The following is a 22,604-nucleotide window of genomic DNA, read 5'->3' as shown; positions in this document are numbered from 1 at the left end:
AATAGCTTCCAAAGATCTTTCAGAGTCACTACTTACAAGGATGGAATTCCTTCATCCTGTAAAACTGGTTTAAAATGTTTGTTCCTAGATGTATACATTTATATTTAGCTGTGTTAAAAATATACCTTTTTTGTTTGCATATTATTGCATATAATATACCAAGTGGTTTAGAACACTCTGAATCAGTTTTCATTATTTACCACTTTCCCAATTTTTGTGTCACCTGCAAACTTGATCTGTGATTTTTGTTTTCTCCAAGGTCATTGATAAAAATACTAAATAGTGTAAGGCCAAGACCTGGTCTCTATGGAATTCCACTAGAAATATACCTACTTCATGACAACTTTTCATTTACAATGACATTTTGAGACCTATTGGTAAGCCATCCTTTAATACATTAAAATTTGCCATGTTAATTTTGTATCATTCTAGTTTTTTAATCAAAATGTTGTGCAAAACTAAGTCAAACATCTTGAAAAGATCTAAGTATATCATATCAGTGCTATTGCCTTTATTGATTAAACTTGTAATCTCATCAAATAAAGTTAGTTTGATAGGATCTATATTCCCTAAACACATTGATTTGTCCTAATTACATTACCTTCTTTTAATTGTTTATTAATCAATTCCTACAGCAGCCACTTCATTATCTCCTCAGGGACTGATGTCATGTTGACAGACCTATAATTATTTGGGTCATCCTAGTTCCTCTTTTTAGAGACTGGTACAGTATTATCTGTCTTTTAGTTTTCTGTGACTTTCCCAGTGCTCCAGTGTGTTTTGAGAATCAATGTCAACAGTCCAGTGAGTTCCTCAGCCAGTTCTTTGTAATACTTAGGTGCAAGTTATTTTGACTTGCTGATTTAAAAATGTTTAACTTTAGCAGTTTTCTGTTTCATATCCTCTAGAGATAGTAATGGAATGGAAAGAACGTAATTGTCCTATAATTAAACTATATCATCTCTTTTCTCCCAAATGTGGAACGGAAAAATTTATTGAACAATTCTGCCTTTTGCATTGTAACTGGTAAATTTAATATTCTACCTAGTACTACTATAGTAAGGACTGTTTTTGTTCCTAATACATTTTAAATAAACTCCTTCTTATTGTCTTAAATTGTGCTGACCATAGATTTTCCTCTGGTTTCTTTGCTTCCTGTAACAATCTTCTACGGTTCCTCAATTTTGATTCATCTTCATTACTATGAATTTGCCCTTTCTTCTGGTACGTTGTATGTTAGTGTAATTTTTTAAGAAGCTGTCTTCACTTCCTTTCTAAAACAAGTCTTTTCAAACTAGTGTGGCATTCTTTCTCAGGTGTGGGATTGTGACTTTTTTTTGGGGGGGGAGATCATTAGCTTTCACTGATATTTAGTTCTGTGATCACTTCCTCTTTATCAGTTAACACAAGAATAAAGACTTTCCCTGTCTTAGCTGCAATGTTTTGAGTTAAGTTGGTGAAGTCACCAGAACAAATAGTGGAGACCATTATCCTCTTTGTTACACAGTGTTAACTATTACACTTATCTGACTTATAGTATGAAAGTTGAATCCTTGGTTAACAACAAGAAGTCCTGTGGCACCTTACAGATTAACAGATATTTTGGAGCATAAACTTATGCTCCAAAATATGTTAGTCTATAAGGTGCCACAGGACTTCTTGTTGTTCTCGAAGATACAGACTAACACGGATATCTTTCAAATTCTACGTTGTGCAGTAGGTATTAAGTGTCAGTGGTAGCCAAAACTACATTTTTTAATTTCTGCTAAATAAGAAAGGGATCATTTCCTTCTGTCTTTGACCTTCACTACACCTATCTATCTATTTATGTAGATTTGTAAAATAATATGCTTTATGCTTTTGTGACTTTGCTGTCGGATCGCTTATATGTGTTTTTAATGGCACAACTCCACCAGACTATTAGGAAACTTGAGAGAGGGGATAGCTCCTTCCTCACTCGTGAAATAATATTTGATGCAATAAGCATATTAGACTAATTTCCAACAGTCTATCGTATTTCTGGTTTGTTAGGTCGGGGACTGGTGTCGGGGTGTGGTCCAGGAGATGTCCTCGGCTCTGGAATTCATTTCTTTCCCAGGTTTGAAATAGCCTAGAGTTGCTGTTTTTCACTAGAAGAAGCACCTCTTCTCTCAGTTTTGTGATGAGAGTAGGGTTGAGGGGTAGAGTGAAATCTGTTATTCAGGGACAGAGTGATATTTATTTTCAGCTGATTAACCAGTAGCTACTGTTCTTGAAGTCTGACAGCTATTGACCCAGTTGGGTGGTTAGTTTTTTTTTTCTTAATTTGAGCATATTATTCAGTTTCTGCTCCATGTAAATAGTAGTCTCACAAAGTTGTTCAAGTATGGGATATTTCTATTTCTTCATTAACCAAAACCAAACACCCCCCTCAAACTTCCAAATGAAGATCTAAATATTCATGGCTTTGCCTTGCTTTTTTTCATTAATTTTTATTTTCCTTCACAATGTGTTGAGCTCTTTCAAATAATTCCCAACCATTTCATTTCTGAGATTTATTAAAATAAAAATAGCAACACTATACTAAAGCCCAGTTCTACAGACAACTAGAGTGAAATCCTCACCCCATCAAAGCCAGTGAGCATTTACCATTCATGTTAGTGGGCCAAGATTTTACCCCTAGTCAATGGGACTACTCATGGTGATAAATGCCATGCATGGGAATAGGTGCTTAAGAAATTCATAGGTTTTAAAGCTAGTAGGGACTATTATGTTTCCCTACATTACACAAGCCATATTATTTCATTTAATAGTTGGAAGGAATGGGCCTGTCTAATTGAAAGAACAATTGATAAAAGTCAGCTCCAGATAAGGTGAAATCCTGTCCTCAGTATGGGAGTGATATTTAATTCCACATTGATTTCAGGTATGTAGATGACAGGAAGCAGTGGTCATCAGCCTGGGAATTTTGATTAGATCTCCTTTCCTCTCTGGCAAGCTTGGTGAGCAGACATGTGGATCACTTCTCTGTAGCACACCGTATAGCCACGAGTTCTCCGGACAGCAAAATGGCTCCAGAATGAAGCCATCAGGAGATCTTGGATCTCATGTGAGTGTGTGTGGGGGGGAAGAAGCTATCTTTTTCTAGATCAAAGCCAGCAAAAGAAATGCTGATATTTATGCTGAAATACTGCAAGGCATGATTCAGGAAGGGTACACTAGGAACACTCATCAGTGCTGTTTAAAGATCGAGGGGAGCTGACGCAAAGCTACCAGAAATGCAAGCTAGTGAATGGTTGGTCTGGGGCATCTCCCCAGAAATGCTGATGCTACGATGAGCTTCATGCTATTATGGGGACAGATGCAACCTCTTCACCTCACAAGACGACATGACTCCTCCTTAGAGTATTCCTGTGAATGGTGAAATGCATCCTGATTTGGAAGAGGTGGATGACAGAGGGGTGCAGTCGAGTGCAGAAGCAGATCCTGAAAGTCAGGAGCTGTGTCTTGACTTGGAGCCTGTCCCCTTAACTCAGGATGCAGCTTTGGAGGCAAATCTGGATCCTGGAGAGGGCACTTCTGGTAAGTATGCTTTTTTTAGTACTGATAATAGTATGTTGCAATTGTGGGATGGAAGGTCTATGCCCGTTTCCCTTAGAAGAGTTTGTTGATATTTCTGGGGATGCAGTGCTGATCCTGTTTGGGCAAAAAGCTGAATATCTTAGACAGGTGCTCTTGGACTCTTCTCACAAGATTTTTGGGGAGACCTAACTTATTCCTGCCTCCACGGTAAGACACCTTACCATGCCAAGCCACTAGAGCGTGTTTGCAAATTTTCCTACGTTGAACCCAGACAGAAAAAGCAATCTTTCCTTATCCCCCCTTTTTTTTATTCTGATGAGGCTGATGTCTCATTTGGCAACCTAGAATGCATGGGACATTTCATGAGTCACTAATGACTTTTGTCTGTGACCTACACAATGCAGAGCAAAACTCATGCATCTCCTGGAGCAGCCACTTTAAAATCCAGGCACTGCTGTAAGAATGCTGTGATGCAGCCACACAGTTTCCCTGGGCTATAATCCACTTGGTTGGACAGTGCATCCCTCAGCTGCTCCAGCCACCAGTATTTTAGACCTCCCTCAGCCCGGTCAGTCCACTTCCGTGCTCCTGGCTCTGCATCCCCAATCCAATCTATGCCCCTGCTTCCATACCTCCTCCCTCCACACATTCCATTCCCTCCTCTTGTTGGGGACCCAGAATGAGGGGGGAGGTCACAGAGGGAAGCAGAAGGCTAACCTATGACACTGAACCATGACCTTGTTATCCTTTTTTCCCCCTTTATACCCACCACTCTGCACTTAGGGTCCCTTAAATTAAAAACATTATAGATTGGAAAGAGTTTAATTTATTGGTTAGCATGCTTTGGAGTTGGGTGGGTGGTGATGGTTGTCATGTGGTGGGAGGTGGGTTTCATAAAGGGCAAGGAAACAGCATGGGTGGTGGTGGGGACGTCATTAATGCCCTTAATGCTCACTCATAAGGTTGGTTTTCAAGGCATCCCTGATTTTCAATGACTCTTTTTGGGCTCTCTTGTTTTCCCTTGGGGGTCAGTTGCTTATAAATTCTTGCCAGGATCTCTGCCTCAGCCTTCCATGGAGGAACGAAACTTTTCCCCCTGGACTCACAAATGTTACGAAGAATACAACAGACCCCAATGTGGCCTTACATGTGTGGAAGTTTCATAGCCACTACTGATCATCCCATGACTGCAAAACGTTGCAATTCCACCAGTCTGAGCTTGTTTTGTCAGTCCAGAACCTGCTCTCCATTCTGTGCAGTGTGTCCAGTGCTGCCACCAATGCCATGGTGCTTCTCTCCAGATCTTTACGTCTGGCAGTGCCCCCGGCAGCAATGAGATGATATTGCATGGGCAGTACATTCAGAAGATACTGCATTACAATGTGGGAACTGAGCACGAAGCACTGCAACAAACTTTGAAGTGACTTAGTATCCATTGGTGTTTGTAATGGCTGATAATCAATATAAAAACTGCATGAAAATGTAGTTTGCTTTCAGCAGGAAGTGGGAAGTGAGGGAAATGCATTCTGGGATGATGACATCAGAAACCCAGAATCACTAATGGTGACTTTTTCCCCCACAGGACATTGGCACAAAATCCCAGAGTGCAAAGGGTCTGCAGGAGCTGTGGAATAGGTGCCCCCAAAGTGCTGCATCCACACTCAGACTTAGGCTACCTTCTGGGGACACAGTAAATTGACTTTGTGAGCAGTTTAGGACACTCAAATTCAACATTATAATATCTAGTGTTAAAAAGTCAACTTCAGCAAAGTCAACTTTATTTCCATGTATCTACTCTAAGTCAGTAGAGTTTTGGGCTGGCTAATCTCCTATGGTGTTATACCAGGAATTTGGCTCAATCACTGGAAAGAAGTTGAGTTAATTGAAGTTCAATCATTAGGAGCTTTTTGTAAGAATTTGGTCCTTTTTAACTTAATTAGCTACATAATGTTAAAAATTTCTTATGAGAACTGAGCATAAGAACAGCCTTACTGGGCGAGACCAAAGACCTATCTAGCCTGGTATCCCATTCTTCAGGTGTTGGTGAGAGACCTTGTCAAAGGCTTTCTGGAACTCTAAATACACTATTTCCAGTTCATCCCCCTCAACCAAACGCTTCTTGACCCCTTGAAAGAATTCTGGTACATTGATGAGGCATGATTTACCCCTCGCAAAACCCATGTTGGCTCTTCCGTAGCAAATTATGTTCATCTAGGTGTCTGACAATTCTGTTCATTATGATTTCAACCTGTTTGCCTGGTACTAAAGTTAGACTTACCTGCCTCCTTTCCAGGATCACCTATAGAGCCCTACTTAAAAATTGGTGTCACATTAGTTATCCTCCAGTCATTTGTGGCAGAAGCTGATTTAAAGAACAGGTTACAAACCACAGTTAGTAATTCTGCAATTTCACATTTGAGTTCCTTCAGAACTCTTGAGTGAATGACATCTAGCCCCAGTGACTTATTACTGTTTCGTTTTTCAATTTGCTTTAATTTGCTGCTCTAATTACATCTCAAAAAAAGAATGGCTCAGGTTTGTACATTTCCATCATGTCTTCAGATGTGAACACTGATGCAAAAAATTAATTTAGTTTGTTCACAATGGTCTTATGATTCTTGAGTGCTCCTTTAGCATCTCACTTGTCCAGTGGCTCCAGTGGTGGTTTAGCAGGCTTGCTGCTTCTGATGTTCTTAATTTTTTTGCTAATACTTTTCGTGTTCTTGGTGTAAGGGCAATGTGATAATGAAAAGCATGGATAAAAAACATGGATTGTTCACTTTGAGTAGCTCTTGTAACAGTTATAGGGTATCTTATTCAAATAATCTAACACTTTAGCTAATAGGAAGGAGATGCTTAGAAAGCAGAAATACTGAAATAGCTAGGGTTTATAGGGGACAGAAAATTAGCGTGAGCTTGCAGGATGATATAGCTGCAAAAGTAGTTTGTCTGCTCAGGCATCATATCACAGGTTACGGAGGTGATGTTCTGCTCTATTGGACACTTGTGAAACTGCACCCAGAATATTGTATAGAGTTTTGAGTACTTCAGATGCTGGAAGCATATGAGAAATTTGAATGAATTCACTTGCTATAGAGTTGTTAGTTAAACAAATAAAGTTTAATGCAACCAAGTATAGGTATTTTTTCATTTCCTAAAAACAGTTATTTTAGGAGATTGTGACTTGGTTAAGCATTAAAAAGTCAAGAAGTGACAAACTTAACTCTAAACAAATGCAATTTAACTCTGCCCATCTGTGTATATTAATTACAATGAAGACTTTTGATTATATCATTAGGTGGGAAAAATGGACACAGTTGAGGATCTGACCTTAGAGGATCCTTAATTAGAGGATCACATAGCATTGCTCAGCTTGCACAGTACAATGTCAGATTTTTCTTCTACATATCTAGAAACTTATGTATCTTGCTAGTTATCTCTATCCTGGAAACTGACACTGTTTTCATTTTCCTAATGGTCCAGTGTTCTTTCTTCATTGCCTACACACATTCACAGGAGTTACACACCTGCCCATTTTTGACAACACACATGAATTATCCATGTAACCTCTGTTACATGTTGCAGCCTTTACAAACTGGGGCTGTGATCCTGCTTTTGCACAGAAGTGAAGTGGATCCTTGTGCTTGTGAATCCCCATTGACTTCAGCAGGATTCCACTATGAAGTTCTGGATGCAAGAATGAGGCCTTGGTGAAGCCAGGCTAAAAAAAAGCACACCCAATTTATTGCACACAGAAAGTGTTTTTTTTTTCTTTAAAGGCTTAAAACTTGGTCAGATCAAAATAAAAATAATTATTTTCGCTAGTATAGTCAAAAAGGCAATCCTCCTCATTGAGGACTACAGTGCCTCCTTGTCAAACTCCTGCTTCTAACCACTGCTGCGGCTGTTGCAAAAGCTGTTTAGTGAACACGGCATTGTCAGTAGTAGTAAATTGCTGCTCTCTCCCTCTGTCAAAGTCCTACCCTGCGCTCAAAACACAAAAACAGCAAAAATAACCCAACAACTCTGCCTCCCACAATCACTCTTTGATAGAGACCAAGCCTGTAAACCTTGAGCTCCAAAGGTGAAAGCTTTGGAAAGTGACAAAGTGAAAAACAGGGTGAAACTCAGTGGGTGAAGTGGTAAAGGAAAAAATTAATTAATAGAAAAGACAGGAATTCTAGTAACATTAGATAGGCTTGAAAAGTATTATTTAGCGATAGATCCAGGAATGCTTTGAGCTCCCCCTTAGTTTTTACATATGAGGATATGTAAATGTGTAGCATATGTAGGAGCTTGATCTTGAACCACTGAAGTCAATGGAAGCTTTTTCCCTGTGATCTCAATGGGAGCAGGAGCATTCCCTGAAACACACTGTTTATGCAAGAGGTTTATCTTGCAATCTGCATAGGATAAATTCAATTATCATACAAATCAGCCTGGGTGGTTCATGCCCAATTTGGGTGTTTGGAATTTAAATTATTATAATCTGTATTCAATTTATAGGGTTGTGTTCTCAAGACTTTCAGCTAGTTTGTGTGTCACAACTGAGTGTTATTAAACTACCCATTAGCGTATAAGACATTGACGCATGCAGCACAGGGCAAAATATCAAAGGTTAGATTGTTGTTATTAGGACACTTCAAAGAAAAGCATTTCAGAAGCCCTTAAGTTTTATGGCAGGTGCATGAAGAGGTGCCAGGTCATCTCAGGGTACTGTAGAGAAGACTACATTGAACCTAGGTTTGCCTTTTATCTGACAAAGAGGGTAGGAGTCCTGAGTTTTAACAGTGATCTGAATACTGGACATCAAGCATCTCTGATTTCAGCTGCTCTCAGCATGGAGCTTGCAGTCATGGCCTCTGCCAATGGGGACATCTGGGTAACAGCAGAATGGTCCTCATGGTAATGTCAGAGACCACAGGGCTTTCAGTGTAATCCAGAATCACAGCTTGCTAGGCTGTTACACGTTCTGTTAAATGCTTTAGATTTTAAAGCAAGTGTTTACTATATGTAATTATGATTATATGCATGTGAGACACACTAACTCCAGTTCTAAACTCCTAGGATGTAAAGACAAAAACAGGGTTTTTTTTGCTATTTGTTATTTAAAATAAGCTCAAAAGAAGACTAATTGTATTTATAGTTTAAACAAAGTAGCACAATAAATCCAGCACTTTCTGATTAAAGCATGCTCATATGCCCCTAATGGGATATTACATAAAGCTATACAGAGAATAATATTTTTACAATCAAATTAAGTGACAATGATGGTTAATTTTAGCTGATTAGAGCAATATATGTCCGGTGCTTGAAAAAAACACATTTATTTCCTTAGCTTGTCTAAGCTTATTTTTCCTAGAGATTTGTGTCTCAGCAACACCTGCACCATCGTAGTGAAGGATTATTTAATGTTGCTTAATCAGTGCATCTTATTTTAGAATGTCCTAAGCTAAAAATGGATGTATTTTTTCATTTTATTAAGACAAAATGAATTATGCACAGTGAGCCATAAACCCCCCTTCAACAAATAGTGACTTTTTTCCTGTTAATGAATTAATACATTAAATAATACAGTTAAAAACCATTTTACACCACTTTGATCATTCACTTACACATCATTAAATACTCTGAGCATTTTGATATGAAAAGGCTGTGTTTACAAGCTAGACTGTAGAACATTTCGTATTGAAGATCAGTACCTATATTGTGTTTTATTTCAGTTGCATATGACACAACCTTAATATTAGAGCTGGATGATTAAGAGAACATTACCTGAGCCTTGAGAGTCACTGAATGAGCAATGCTAAATTGGTTGTTTTCAGTTTTGTGATTAATTGTGCTTCTAAACCATATTTTAGTGTGCTTTGTTTTTCTGTCCCCAGTCATCCCATATTATTAAAGAGAAATTCTGCATATCTCTCCTGGAGTCCAATTAAGGATTTGCATCATGACTAGATTTTTCACTTTAATTACTGTATATAAAGTAGGTTTTGACTTATTTCCATATTTATCAAACTATGCAGAAGAAGCAAAATTCATCAAATAAACAGATATCTGTGGCTATAATTGCAGCCTGCATTGAGCATGTGGGAAGAAAATATGAGGGTCCAAATTTCATTATGTAGAACATAATAAACATCTGAATAATTAAACTGTGTGTAAATCACGTGCCTGGCAGTAGTAAGAATAGGAGAGACACCTTAGTTTGATCAGGAAAAATATTTTTAAACCTATTTCTAAAAATACTTTTGAAACATTACTCAATCAGCAGTGAGTAGGGGGAAAAAAACCCTTAGTGCTTGTTATCAGATGGAACAGATTGCCACGTTCATTTGGAAATACTTTTTCATTAATTGTAATATATGATGAGCTTTCCCAGTGCATGTTTCTTGAAAACATGGTACGAGCAAAACAGAGGATTCAAACTGCTAAAATAGAAATGGCAAGTGCAATTAAGACTTCAGGCTGCACACAATCAGCTTTGATCAACTGCCTTAAATCAATGGCTTGGAAAAGGTACAGTCACTAAAGCGGAAGGCTTCTCAAATTTAAACTTGTGGTTCTCATTGTTTAAATGTCTGCCCCTGGATCTCATCTTTAAAGGGACAAAGGGACATTTCTATATTAAGGAATTTATAATTACAGTTTTAAATTAATTCTCTTCCTGCAATGTGAATTAGTGCCATTGTTTTATTTTCACACCATCCTTTTCAATGTCTCTTGGTACTTCAACTGCTACATACCATGCAAACAAATTGCAAAGAGTTGGAACTTTTTCACAGATTGAACCTCTCTAGTCCATGAGCTGGGGAATTGACCAATGCCAAATCAGAGAATTCGCTGAACCATGGGAGGTCAATATTGTCTGATAGCATTACCAACACTTCCACTGCTTACTGGGCTCTTAGAAGATATTTCAGGGTAATTACAACTAAATAACAGCACAGAACACGAAGAGTCAGGACCAATGATTGTAAAGAAACTTTATGGAACTATGGGAAACTTGGCCACACACATCAGTGGACATCCACCTAACTAAAATCATGCCAGACCATGGATGTTGCTGGACAAGAGAGTGTCAGACTAGGGAGTTTCAACCTGTAGAAACAGTTTGGTCTAAAAATGACACTTAGTGTCAGATCCTCAGCTGACCTAGGATTAATATAGCTGTGCTGATTTTCTCCAACTGAAGGCCTAATCCTTAATGTTAAACTGAGGCAAAAAAAAAAAAAAGGAAATTCTGCCCTAACATAAACTGGCAGAGTCTACCAAAAGCAATGGAGTTGCCTGCAAGTATTCCAGGTCAAAATTCAGGCTCCAAAGTTTATTTTTCATTTGGCACCTTGGAGTGAACATTTGGATGCATTTCAGTAGGTAAGCTTGCTATTTTTGTTCACTGGAGAACTTTTTCAAACTGCATGTTACCATGCAGACTTTTAATTGATAATATTAGTGAAAGAAAGTGAAGACCTACCCTGCTCCTCCTGCTCTAGGCAATGAATTGGTTTCGAAAAATTTTCTTTGTTAATTTATCTGTTCTGTCCTGGTGTGGATGCAACTAGCAATTGAACAGGGGGATGAAATTAATAATGATACAGAAATAGCTAAGATACTGAACTTTTAAAACTGCCATTAACAAGAACAATAAAGAAGCGAAGTTTGGCAAGTTAGGAAGCTAGCATGTCTTTATGCAAATAACTAGGGATAAAAATAATGCAAATTGCACCTCTGTCATCCAGCACGCTGGGGACCTGACTGGTGCAGGAAGAGAGAATTTGCTGGATGATGGGAGCTCAATATTTTTTAGCATGTTACCAACCCTTCCACTACTTACTGGGCTCTTAGAAGACATTTAGGGGTAAATTTGCAGCTAAATAACAGCACAGAACACTGAGAGCCAGGACTGGTGGCTGTAAACAGACTTTACGGGGCCATTGGCAAGTTGGCCACACTCATGAGAGACAAGTGGTCATCTGGGTGACTAAAATGATACCAGATTATGCAGTTTGCTGGATGAAAGAGTTTGAGATTAGAGAGGTTCAACCTATGCAATGGAATTATTTTACGAGATACAAATTTTAATAGATGCCAAACAACCAATCCTATGTACCCTGCAATATCAGAGGATGATAGCAGTGATTTAGGAAAGCACTTAGGCCATGCTTAACTGAAAGCCTTTGTATACAGCTAAGTATGTGCTTAAATTCTTTCTTACATTGAGACCTGCCTAATGACTTGCTTATACAACTACCATTTGTTATGAAAAGTCCAGGGTACCAGGCTCTATAATGGCAGCACAGACAAGGACAAATGTAGCGCTGATCTTTAAACACAGAAAGAAAAGTGAGCCTGGCAGTAGTGCCCCAATGTCTATCCTTAGAAAGATTTTGAAAAACGAGTAATTAGAGGTCAGTATGACTGTCAGCCACAAGCAGCATGTTTAACCATTAGCAAGTTATATGAAACATTGTCTGATATTGCAGCCGCAGTATATAGCTACACACGTTACAGCAGCACATCACAGAAAAACAAAACGCTGTTCTCAGAGTTATAGTGAGGCTAAGGAATGGGATAAAGGTCAGGGAGAGGGTGAATACCATAAAACACACATGAAATAAGCTATTGTAGCTGCACATCTTGCTAGCTACTTAAAATTAAGCAGGGAGACAGGAGTGTAATCAAGAAGGATGCCACCCATCTGGCTCAACAGGTGTAACACTTGACAGGACTGAGAATAATTGGGACAGACCCAAGAAAAGGGAGGAGGGCTCATGGTGAGAGGGAATGCAGAAGTGGCCCCTTTCTCTGAGAGGCTCTATCCCACCTATTGACCAGTTAGTGGAGAGGGAAGCTGGTTGGTCCCCCACTCTCCACTTTCATTAATAAGTACGCTTATTAAGTTTGCAGATGATACCAAGCTGGGAGGGGTTGCAACTGCTTTGGAGGATAGGGTCAACATTCAAAATGATCTGGATAAATTGGAGAAATGGTCTGAGGTAAACAGGATGAAGTTTAATAAGGACAAATGCAAAGTGCTCCACTTGGGAAGGAACAATCAGTTTCACACATACAGAATGGGGAGAGACTGTCTAGGAACGACTACAGCAGAAAGGAATTGAGGGGTTATAGTGGACCACAAGCTAAATATGAGTCAACAGTGTGATGCTGTTGCAAAAAATAGCAAACATGATTCTGCGATGCATTAACAGATGTGTTGCGAACAAGACACGAGAAGTCATTCCGCTCTACTCTGTGCTGGTTAGGCCTCAGCTGGATTATTGTGTCCAGTTCTGGGCACCGCAGTTCAAGAAAGATGTGGAGAAATTAGAGAAGGTCCAGAAAAAAGTGACAAATGATTAAAGATCTAGAGAATGTGACCTATGAAGAGAGGCTGAAAGAATTGGGTGTGTTTAGTTTGGAAAAGAGAAGATTGAGGGGAGACATGATAGCGGTTTTCAGGTATCTAAGAGGGTGTCATGAGGAGGGAGAAAACTTGTTCTTTTTGGCCTCTGAGGATAGAACAAGAGGCAATGGACTTAAACTGCAGCAAGGGAGGTTTAGGTTGGACATTAGGAAAAAGTTCCTCACTGTCAGGGTGGTCAAACAGTGGAATAAATTGCCAAGGGAGGGTGTGGAATCTCCATTGCTGGAGATATTTAAGAACAGGTTAGATAGATGTCTATCAGTGATGGTTTAGACAGTACTTTGTCCTGTCATTGGGGCAGGGGGCTGCACTTGATGGCCTCTCGAGGTCCCTTCCAGTTCTAGTATTCTATGATTCTGTGATTAGTTTAAACGTCAGTCTGGGCCTCTTCTTGCTCTTTTTCAGCAGCTTGTCCTCTGGCTCCTTTGGCCACCTCTCCAGAGCTGTAGTTTCTGAATTGGGAGAACATAGGGAAGTTTGTACCACAGCTGGAGGTACTATACATAGTTTCTGTAAAAGCAGAAGACACCAGAGAAAATTTATTGAGGAATGGAGAAAGAAAAAAGGCTTTTAGGGGAAGTGGAGATACATAAAGTAACAATAAGAGCTGATTAGTTTCCATAAACATAACAAGCTGGATTTTCTAAAAGTGGCACCCATGCAATGAACTTATTGCTGATTGGTCAGAAAGACACTAGCCGTTGTTTACAAGTCTTCCATGCAATAACAGTGCAACAAAGTTTTGACTTAAGTGTGATTGGCAAGATCCAGGACTGCATTCAAGTATTTGTGCTTTCAACCTAAAATTGAGCAGAATGCAACGGTATTTGATTTTCACCTGAGCAATAGATACTAGGTACTATTTTTGCATATTCGCTGAAGGCAGTGAATGGAAATGCAGTTGCCTTATATAGGTTACACTATTTCTTGCCTGAGCTCAGAGGCTTCCAGGAGCTCTGAAACCATAAAGTTTGTGCATATATCGATGGCACTCATGGGAATGCAGGAAGAAGGAACAGAGAGAGCAGACTGTGTCCAGAAAAGCTATGTATTCAGCAAACAAGATATAGAAGTTATAGAAGAAGGCTTTTTGTTGCTGTGTTGGTCCCAGGGCATTAAAAAGACAAGATGAGTGAGGTAATATTTGTTTGTGGACCAACTTCTGCTGGCCTGCAAAACAAGCTTTTGAGCTACACAGCATTCTTCTCCTACAAAAATGATACTACCTGGCCCACCTAATCTCTGTAATATCTAATAAAGGACAGTCTCTTTGGTATGACAGAGAAAGCAGGTGTTGTAATGGTACAGGTTTGCCAGACTCTCCTCGGTGGTCTTAATTTTCTCCCCACCGAGTTTCTCCAAGAGATCACTGTTGGACTATAGGCACAAAAAGATCTAGAATTTTTTTTTTATATTGCTGAGACCTGGTTGAATTTTCCTTGTAATACACAAGTGTCCAACTTGTGAAGATCAGTTTATTAGCACATTCAGGTATTTCCTGTGCTTCCAGGCAGGAACAAAGTTTACAGTTGTGATGGTGCCTAGGCTGCCAGGTTATATGGAGTAAATTATGTATGAATGATCTGAAGCTGTGTCAGTGCTACTGTTAGAGTTGTGTGGTTAAGCTTAGAAATTTCAACATTCGTGTGGCTATCAACCTCTGATGAGCCAGCACGTGTAACAGCTGATCACTATCCTTAATGATCTGGATTTTTTAAAATGTTGCACCTGTTTAAAGACTGGAGTCTTTGGATTTTAGCCATACAACTGACAAAAGTTTCGACAGGGTGAGACAAAAGGTGTCACTTTGTACTTAGATCAGGCATAATATCATGGATGCTCCCACATCCTTGCTGTATGGTTTGACCACTATATGATACATTTTAACATAAGAGCTGTGTGTGCCTTAACCTATGGAGAGATGGTGTCCCTAGTCTCTGTTTGTCAGAAGCTGGATTTGAGTGACAGGGAATAGATCACTCTGTTCATTCCCTTTGAAGCACCTGGCATGGGGCATGGTTGGAACACAGAATACTGGACTAGAGGGACATTTAGTCTGACTCAGTATGAATGTTCTAGTGTTCTCATGTTGCTGGCAAATCTTGGTTATTTCCTTAAGATCTTTGAGAGCCTATGGAGAATTTGTGGTCTACTTATTGTTGCTGGTGAACCTGTGATCTCCCACTCCATTCAGGGAGTTGAATAGTTCCCAAACAATATTTATCAGCTGTTGAGAAGGCTCTTGACTTTGGACCATAGCAACATCCTGACTGTGTCTTGTGTTCAGACAGCCCTTCGGTTGAATGGTTGATATGAGGGAGCTGAAGCAGCTGGAACACAAATAAAAGATGTCTGGAAAGCTGTGGGAGTCAGATATTCTTTCATAAAAGGATTTTTTGTGGTATACAGGGAAGTAAAGACGGAAGCCAAAATTTGTTACTTTTTCTTAGCTGGTTACACTGCAAGGAGCCAGCCAACAGAGCTCTTTCAGGTAGTATGTATTCTGATTAATTCAGATGTTCCTCCTTATGCCTGTTGACAGTTCCTTCACCTGATTGCTGTTCTTAGTTTGGTACAATGTTTGTGAATAACATAGACCCAGCCAGTTTCCACATTCTTCTTGTGAGAACCTCCCTGGTTTTGTTGGATTAGCTCAAAAACCCAGCAGATGCTGGACACCTTTATGGCATACCAGCTGGGGTTCTGAACTGCATCCATCTTGAAAAGAAGCGGGGTGCTTGTCATTCCACTGCTGATGGGCATAAACTATATCTCACTTAGGGAAGGAAGAAAGTTTAAGAATGATTAACATTAATATCTGTCATCATTCACTGCAGAAATCACCTTACGATACTGGAGTGCTTGCCAGTCACATTGGAATGCCTGCTCCGTCTCTAACCTTGGCTGGTATAGATTCAAGGCCACTAGGGATTACTTGATCATCCAGTCTGGCCTCCTGTATAACAGAGGCCACAGAAGTTCCCCAAAATAATTTCTAGAGCAGATCTTTTGGAAAAAATCTAATATTGATTTTAAAATGGTCTGTGATGGGTGAGTCTGTTATCAGGGCAAACTATTCCAACGGTTAACTAGTCTCCCTGTAAAAAAAAAAAAAAAAAAAACCAAACAAAAAAAAACCAAAAAAAAAATTGCTCCTTATTCTCTGTCTAAATTTATCTAGCTGCAACTTCCATCAATTGCACCATGTTTTATCTTTTCCACTAGATTGAGGAGCCTATAGTAAAATATCTGTTCCCCATGTAGCTACATACAGATTATAATGAAGTCATCTGATAACATTCTCCTTGTCAGGCTTGAGCCTGTTGGCATAAGGAAGGTGCTGTGAGCCTTTCGTCATTCTGAAGCTGGTCCAGTTGTTCAACATCCTTCTTGAATTGTGGCCACCACAACTGGACCCCCTCAATTTGTTTCTCCATTTTCAGTGTCAAGATGGAAGTTTAATTCTTATTACTTCATATCATATTTTATAACATTTTGAGTACATTTTACAGATGCTGAATACTTTGTGGGGTATGTGTGGGGGGGACCAGAAGGGGAAGAAACCCCAATTATTAATTTCTTTGTTTCATCAGATGTGAATTGTGGCTGACCCTTGCTAGTCAAACATTTTACTTGTGTGTTCAATATGTATATCCTTGTGATCAGGCAACTCTACTAAGTGCTGCTTCTGACATTCATGCTGGTATTGACATTCATTCCTGCTGGAAAACTGCCGCCACACTTCTTCAGATTTCTATTCTGAAAATCACTTCAAAAGAAAGGGAAACACTCACGGATCACTACTCCTCTCATCCTCCCTACCCAACCTTTGCCATGGTATTGTCTCTGCTCTAGTGGCCTTGAATAGTACTGCTTGAGAACCATTGAACTGCTGTATGTAGCAATATTAACACACACAAAGACTGCAGAGGTAAGAATAGGCATGGAAGCTTCGCAAGAGGGCTCTTCTGACATTAAAAAGGGCATATTACCTCTCCATGCACTAATTTGCGCTCCAGAATGGCGGTAGCCTTGCAATCATTCTGTGGCAGTCTGTTCCTGTTAGTGAACATGGACTGGCATTATTGAGATCTCACCTACATGGATATTATTCCACCAGCTGCAAGGGAGTGACTGATTTAAAGCAGTATAAAGCACAGAGGTGTGCTGCTCCAGCAAGAAAGAGCCGACAGGCCTGGGTGTTCGGCTGTAGGCAGGTAGAAGGGGCTGGCTGGGGGCACCTTCTCCACTGGTGCAGGACTGCCTGAGACCCCCAGCCTTTCCCGTCAGTGCCTTATTGTTCCCTTTCCTGCCATGGTCAGAGAGAGAGGGGAAAGTATAGGGCGAATGGCAGCATGTAAATCTGCTTCCTTCCCACTGCCAGCAGAGCCTGTGGGCTACAGCTGTGGGAATGGCAAAGCAGGAAAACAGTCACCTGGAGGCTTTTCCCCCGCTGCTCCCATTGGCTGGAATTGCAGCCAATGGGAGCAGTGCTTGGGAACGGCAAGCAGTGCAGAGCCACCAATGCTAGTGGGGAGCTGCACCAGGTAAGCGCTCCACCATGGCCCTTCCACACCACCTCTTCCACCCAAATCTCGGACTCCCACTTTTTACTCCTGTATCTTCCCTCCCTCCTGCCCAGACCCCCCATCAACTCCTGCGTCTTTCCTCCCATCCAGACCCCACACTCCCACCCTTAGCCTGCTCCTGTACCCTACCTTCCACCCAGATATTGCACCATCATCCATATCCCCATCCTGCATCCCCTCTCACTTGGGCCCACCATCCTCAGCCCACTCCTGTATGATACCACCTGCCCAGACCCTTTTCCCTGTTCCTCTATCCCCATTGCACTACCCAGCCGCCCCCCTCCCACATATCGCACCCTTCACTTGTGGCCTCATTCTGGAGCCCCAAAAGAGTTACTTTTAGCCTGAGGGAGGCCCTGAAGCTAGGTCCTCCTTCCCGCCACGGGGCTGGAGTGCGAGGGTGTCTTTTTTTCTGCTTCTCAGTCGGTTCCATCCAACTGAGCATTTTTACGTGGCTCCCAACCCTAAAAAGGTTCCCTACCCCCATTTTAAATTGTTTTGGGATCCAGATTATGCTTCAGCAGCATTACAAACAAGGGAAGCTTAGCAGTTGCAGAGAACTACCGTTGTCTTTCCCTCCGTTGCAAGACTTGCTGCTTCACCACACTTTTCTGCTGGATTGTTCTAGAACAATGTACATTGATTATATAGCTCAGAACCATATTTTTAATATGCACTTCAGTTTTATTATAGTTTCTGCTTGTATTAGGCCTATGATTATCTGTTTCACAAGTACAGGATGAGTGTTGAATAATTCTGACAGGCCAGATTATGATGCCAGAATCATGTTGAATTTTTTAAGTGAAGTTTTTTAAGCTAGAATTTTAAGGTAGAATATCCATGATGTATTCATTATATGTCAGCATTTGGAGGATTAACAGTTTTTTTAATTTTAATTACTAGTGTTTCAATGTACTAAAACCAGACAGAAATATGCAAAAAAGTTTTAAGCTATGAAAATAATTCCCTATCCTGAACCAGAATTAAAAAATTGAAATTGTGACTTTTTTTGGTGAACTGGAAATCCTATTTCTTTTCTTTTTTCTTTTTAACCAGCCAACTGAAAAGTTCAGCCCATATGCATCTTATTACAGAAACAGAGCCTCAATTTGGGTCTATGCACATCTTAACAGGACTATTTTAAAAATTTATGTATATTTATAAGCATTTCAATTAAACTTCTTGTTTGTGATGTGAAAGTGGCTTGTAGGAAGAAAATGGAATGAGGAGACTATAAACTGATCACTGGACAATAATAAATGTGCAGGGTATAGATAAAGGTATGGGGGCTATAAAGAGAAGAACATTCTAATAGCTGTAATCATGGAAGTTTGAGTGGTGTACTTTTTCAGTGACTGTAGGTCTAGGTCAGTTTTCAAGCATTTTTATTTGGTTTAATGGGGGAATTGTTAATTGATCAATTTGAAAGACTAACGTGTGATAGAAACCCACTATTTCTATTAAGTATTTAAAGATTACGTGATGTCTGTTCCTTCTGTGTGTTTAAACAAATTCACATGCAACTGTATCCAGTTGAGCATCTTTCAGATTTTGCCTTATACAAAGGCTGTACAGGCATTAAGACTACCTGAAGTATGCTTTAGGGTGAATTCTGTGTTAATAGTCTTTTGTAATTTAGCTGACTTTAAAGACTGAAGTAAAACAGAACCTATACAAAGCGCATATTGTCATTATATTTAACTTTCTAAAAAACTTGGTTAATAAAATACCAAGATGCCATTTGGGAAAATTCTCTGGCAGCTCTTTATAGGCAAAAAGAGTTTTTAGATGTGCTGTTACCCCCTTATACTGAAGGAGCCATTAAAAATTCCTTCTACAATATTTGACTTTAATAGGGATTTTGCAAGAGCCAGCAGACTCTAGAGACAATAGCAAAGTGGGAGAAGGGAAGGGATTGCGAATCAGGAATCCCTGAATCTGAAACCAAGCCAGCCTCCAACTAACTCAGCTTCCTGTTCTGTGTAATGGGATAATACTATTTAACATTATGTTTAGAATAATTAGTTAATGAGTTATATGTATACAAAACAGGGATTGTAGCAGTCTGAAATAAGTGTGTGTGTGTGTGTGTGTGTGTGTGCGCGCGCGCGCATATATGTGAAAGGGGATGGGTTCTGCGGGCTGGCTCTGTGGAGCAATTGGTTTGTTACCTGACAGTGATCTGAAGGTGTTAATGAGAGATGATTCTATCAATCCTGAAGCAGGACCCCAAGGACAGCTGAGCCTGGGGTGATAGTATACTCTTTTAATTTCTGTTTTAAAGAACTGGGTGAGGGCTTGTGTGATGCACATCCACTGGCATCACACTGGAGGCTACCTGAAGCCAGAGAGTGATGACTACACCCATAGCTGCAGCTCAGCCTGGAAACACAATCCCTCAGGGAGACTGAGACACCTGAAATGTTTTGGCCAGATGGTCAAAGCCACAGGCTGGCAGTTAGGCACCTAACTCGTGATTTAAATGCCTAAGTGCTCTTTGTTCCTCTGAGGAATCCCACTTTCTCTAATTCCTAGAGTGGAGCTTCAAAGGATGATTGCTTGTCTCCAGAGGCTTTCTGAAGCCCATCTCCTGTTGTATATGTGCCCCCATTTACTATTCACACTTTCCCCCTCCCACAGCATGGGACTTGCAACTTCCAAGAGGCGTATGTATGCCTTCAGGGCATAAGATGGACTCTGTTTGAAAAGAATTAAGAATGAACGTACCTTGCATGCAGGTCATTTCGTAAGTGCCGTCCTTGGGGTTTCTTCCACTTCCTCTGAAATATAGGACTTTAGTACGTGTCAGAAATGAGCTTCTGAACTAGAAAAGACTTATCTGGTATGGCAATTCCTAGTCCACTTCTAAAATAGCTACATTTAGGCTTTATATAGCTGAATCATTATCTTCCTACTTCATAATTATACAAGCACATGGTCAAACAAGTCAGGCCAAAAGTAAATTGCTATGTTGTTAAACAATAAGGCCTCTGAAATGTTACATGCTTAACTGTCATACTTAATTATTTGTGCACTGAAAATGTTTTGTGTGTGTGTGCCTGCCTATAAATTGAATCTGCATATGTAAATAACAATTTAAATAACAAACATGGTAATTATATCCAACAATGGTTGTCCATACCCTTTTGCATACACCAAATTTGGGGCACTTTTTGCAAAATTTTGCACCAAAATATCATACCTTAGTACTTGTCAATTTTCAGTAGACTACTACCGTTGTAGAAAGATGTAAAATCAAGCTTCCTCTTACGTTAATTTCTTAATTTAAGCTAGGGCTTTAATGGAGAATGTTCAGTTGTTTTCAACAGAGGTTTGTACTGAAGTCCCGTCTTAACCTGTTTTTTTTGGACCCATCCTGGATAGTTTTGTTACAAAATAATAAATTGACATATTTCAATGTTTGTATCTTAAAATTAGTCTTGGATTCTGAGCTATTCACTGCTCTTTGCCAAGGTAATTTGGTGTGCTGTACATTTCTAAATGGGCTACAAAGTGGGATACGCTCTATCTTGAAGCTATGATATTGTAAAAGCAATGGTTTTCTAGTAGCAAGCTAGCCTGGCTTAAGCAAAACAAGATTTGTCATCCCACTGTGTTAGAACTACTATAAATAGAAACTGTTTAAAAGGTGTTATTTAGTAGTTTTCATTATGCAGCTGTCTATTTAAATCATTTAATTTTGGCATCTAATCTAACTCCCAGTCTCCATCAGAGACAAATAAGAAACCATATGTGAAAGCATCTGTGAAAATCTTCCTTTTATTTATGACAACATTAAAGAAAGACTCTGATGTCAGTTACTTAACAATAATAGACATTCCTTTGCACCTATAGTGCTGGGTTACTTGGGCATATCCCTCCATGGTATCTTATACCTACTGCTGTTTGCTTCATTATATACAGATGCACAGCAGTGGAGACAGTAATAGACTTTCTTAATTAAATAAAGCTAAATGTTAATTAGTCACAAAAATTGATTTATTTACAGAACATGAAACTTTTCATTGTGTACCTCCTTCTTTTTAAATAACAGGTTGAGGACTCATTTAGAACTTTACATTTTTCCTTTATTTCTGGTCTGTATTTGGAGCCTTGTGCGGGGATCTAATCGTCATAGAGAAATTATAGGTCTACAGATGTTTTCAAGATGTTACTCTGTCAGTAGCAGATTATCCCCTGTAGCAAAATCTCATTAAAGTGCAATTTACAGAGCTCTGCTGATGTTGCCATCAACCAAAATTAAAGGCATTAATTTTTCAAAGTTCACAGAAGTCCTTACATAAATGATGTAGCAGTTTGCAAGAACAATTTACAGAAGTGTTATTTGCAGAATTAACCTACATTAACAGAATAAATGTTGTAAGGGTATCAGAAAGGATTGGGCAGTGAAACTGCAGCTGTTCATGTTTTGTGTTAGGTACTGGGTAAAAAGTGTTGAAATGTAACAATGATTTCTTGCTGGGTATGAGGTTGAGAAGGGAAAACTGGAATCTGAACTCTCTCTTTATAAAGAGAGTTAAGTGTATAATAGAGTGATCACCAGTTGGGGACACCCAGTGAGCCCTTAAATCCAACTCGGAAACATCTGTACTCAATATCTTTTAAAATATTCCCATTTAGAGAATGAGTTTATGAAGCTCGTGGGGTGAATATGCCTCTTCAATACACAACCAAATGCTTATTCAGGTATTTATTGCCATAGAAGGACTAACGAATCCTAGAAGTTACATGTAGAGTTCATCAGAACATTTCACTAGTGTGCATGCATGAGGGTCAGTATGATTTAACTGAAGTTTCCTGATGAGATAAATGGCTTATTTCCAGTATGCATATGAGTATGTGTTTTGCTAGCACCACTTAGTAACAATAGCTTGACCTGTGTGCCCAATCATTAAATTATGATATTAATGTAGTTTACTGCACCCATATTAATTAACTTGAAGCATATGAACAATTCCATCCCTTTTCAGCAGAGCACTTAACAACATAATTAAATCCTATTGACT

Source organism: Carettochelys insculpta, chromosome 10, assembly GCF_033958435.1.
Source record: "Carettochelys insculpta isolate YL-2023 chromosome 10, ASM3395843v1, whole genome shotgun sequence".
Lineage (NCBI taxonomy): Eukaryota > Metazoa > Chordata > Testudines > Carettochelyidae > Carettochelys > Carettochelys insculpta.
Note: the sequence above shows the minus strand (reverse complement) of the source record.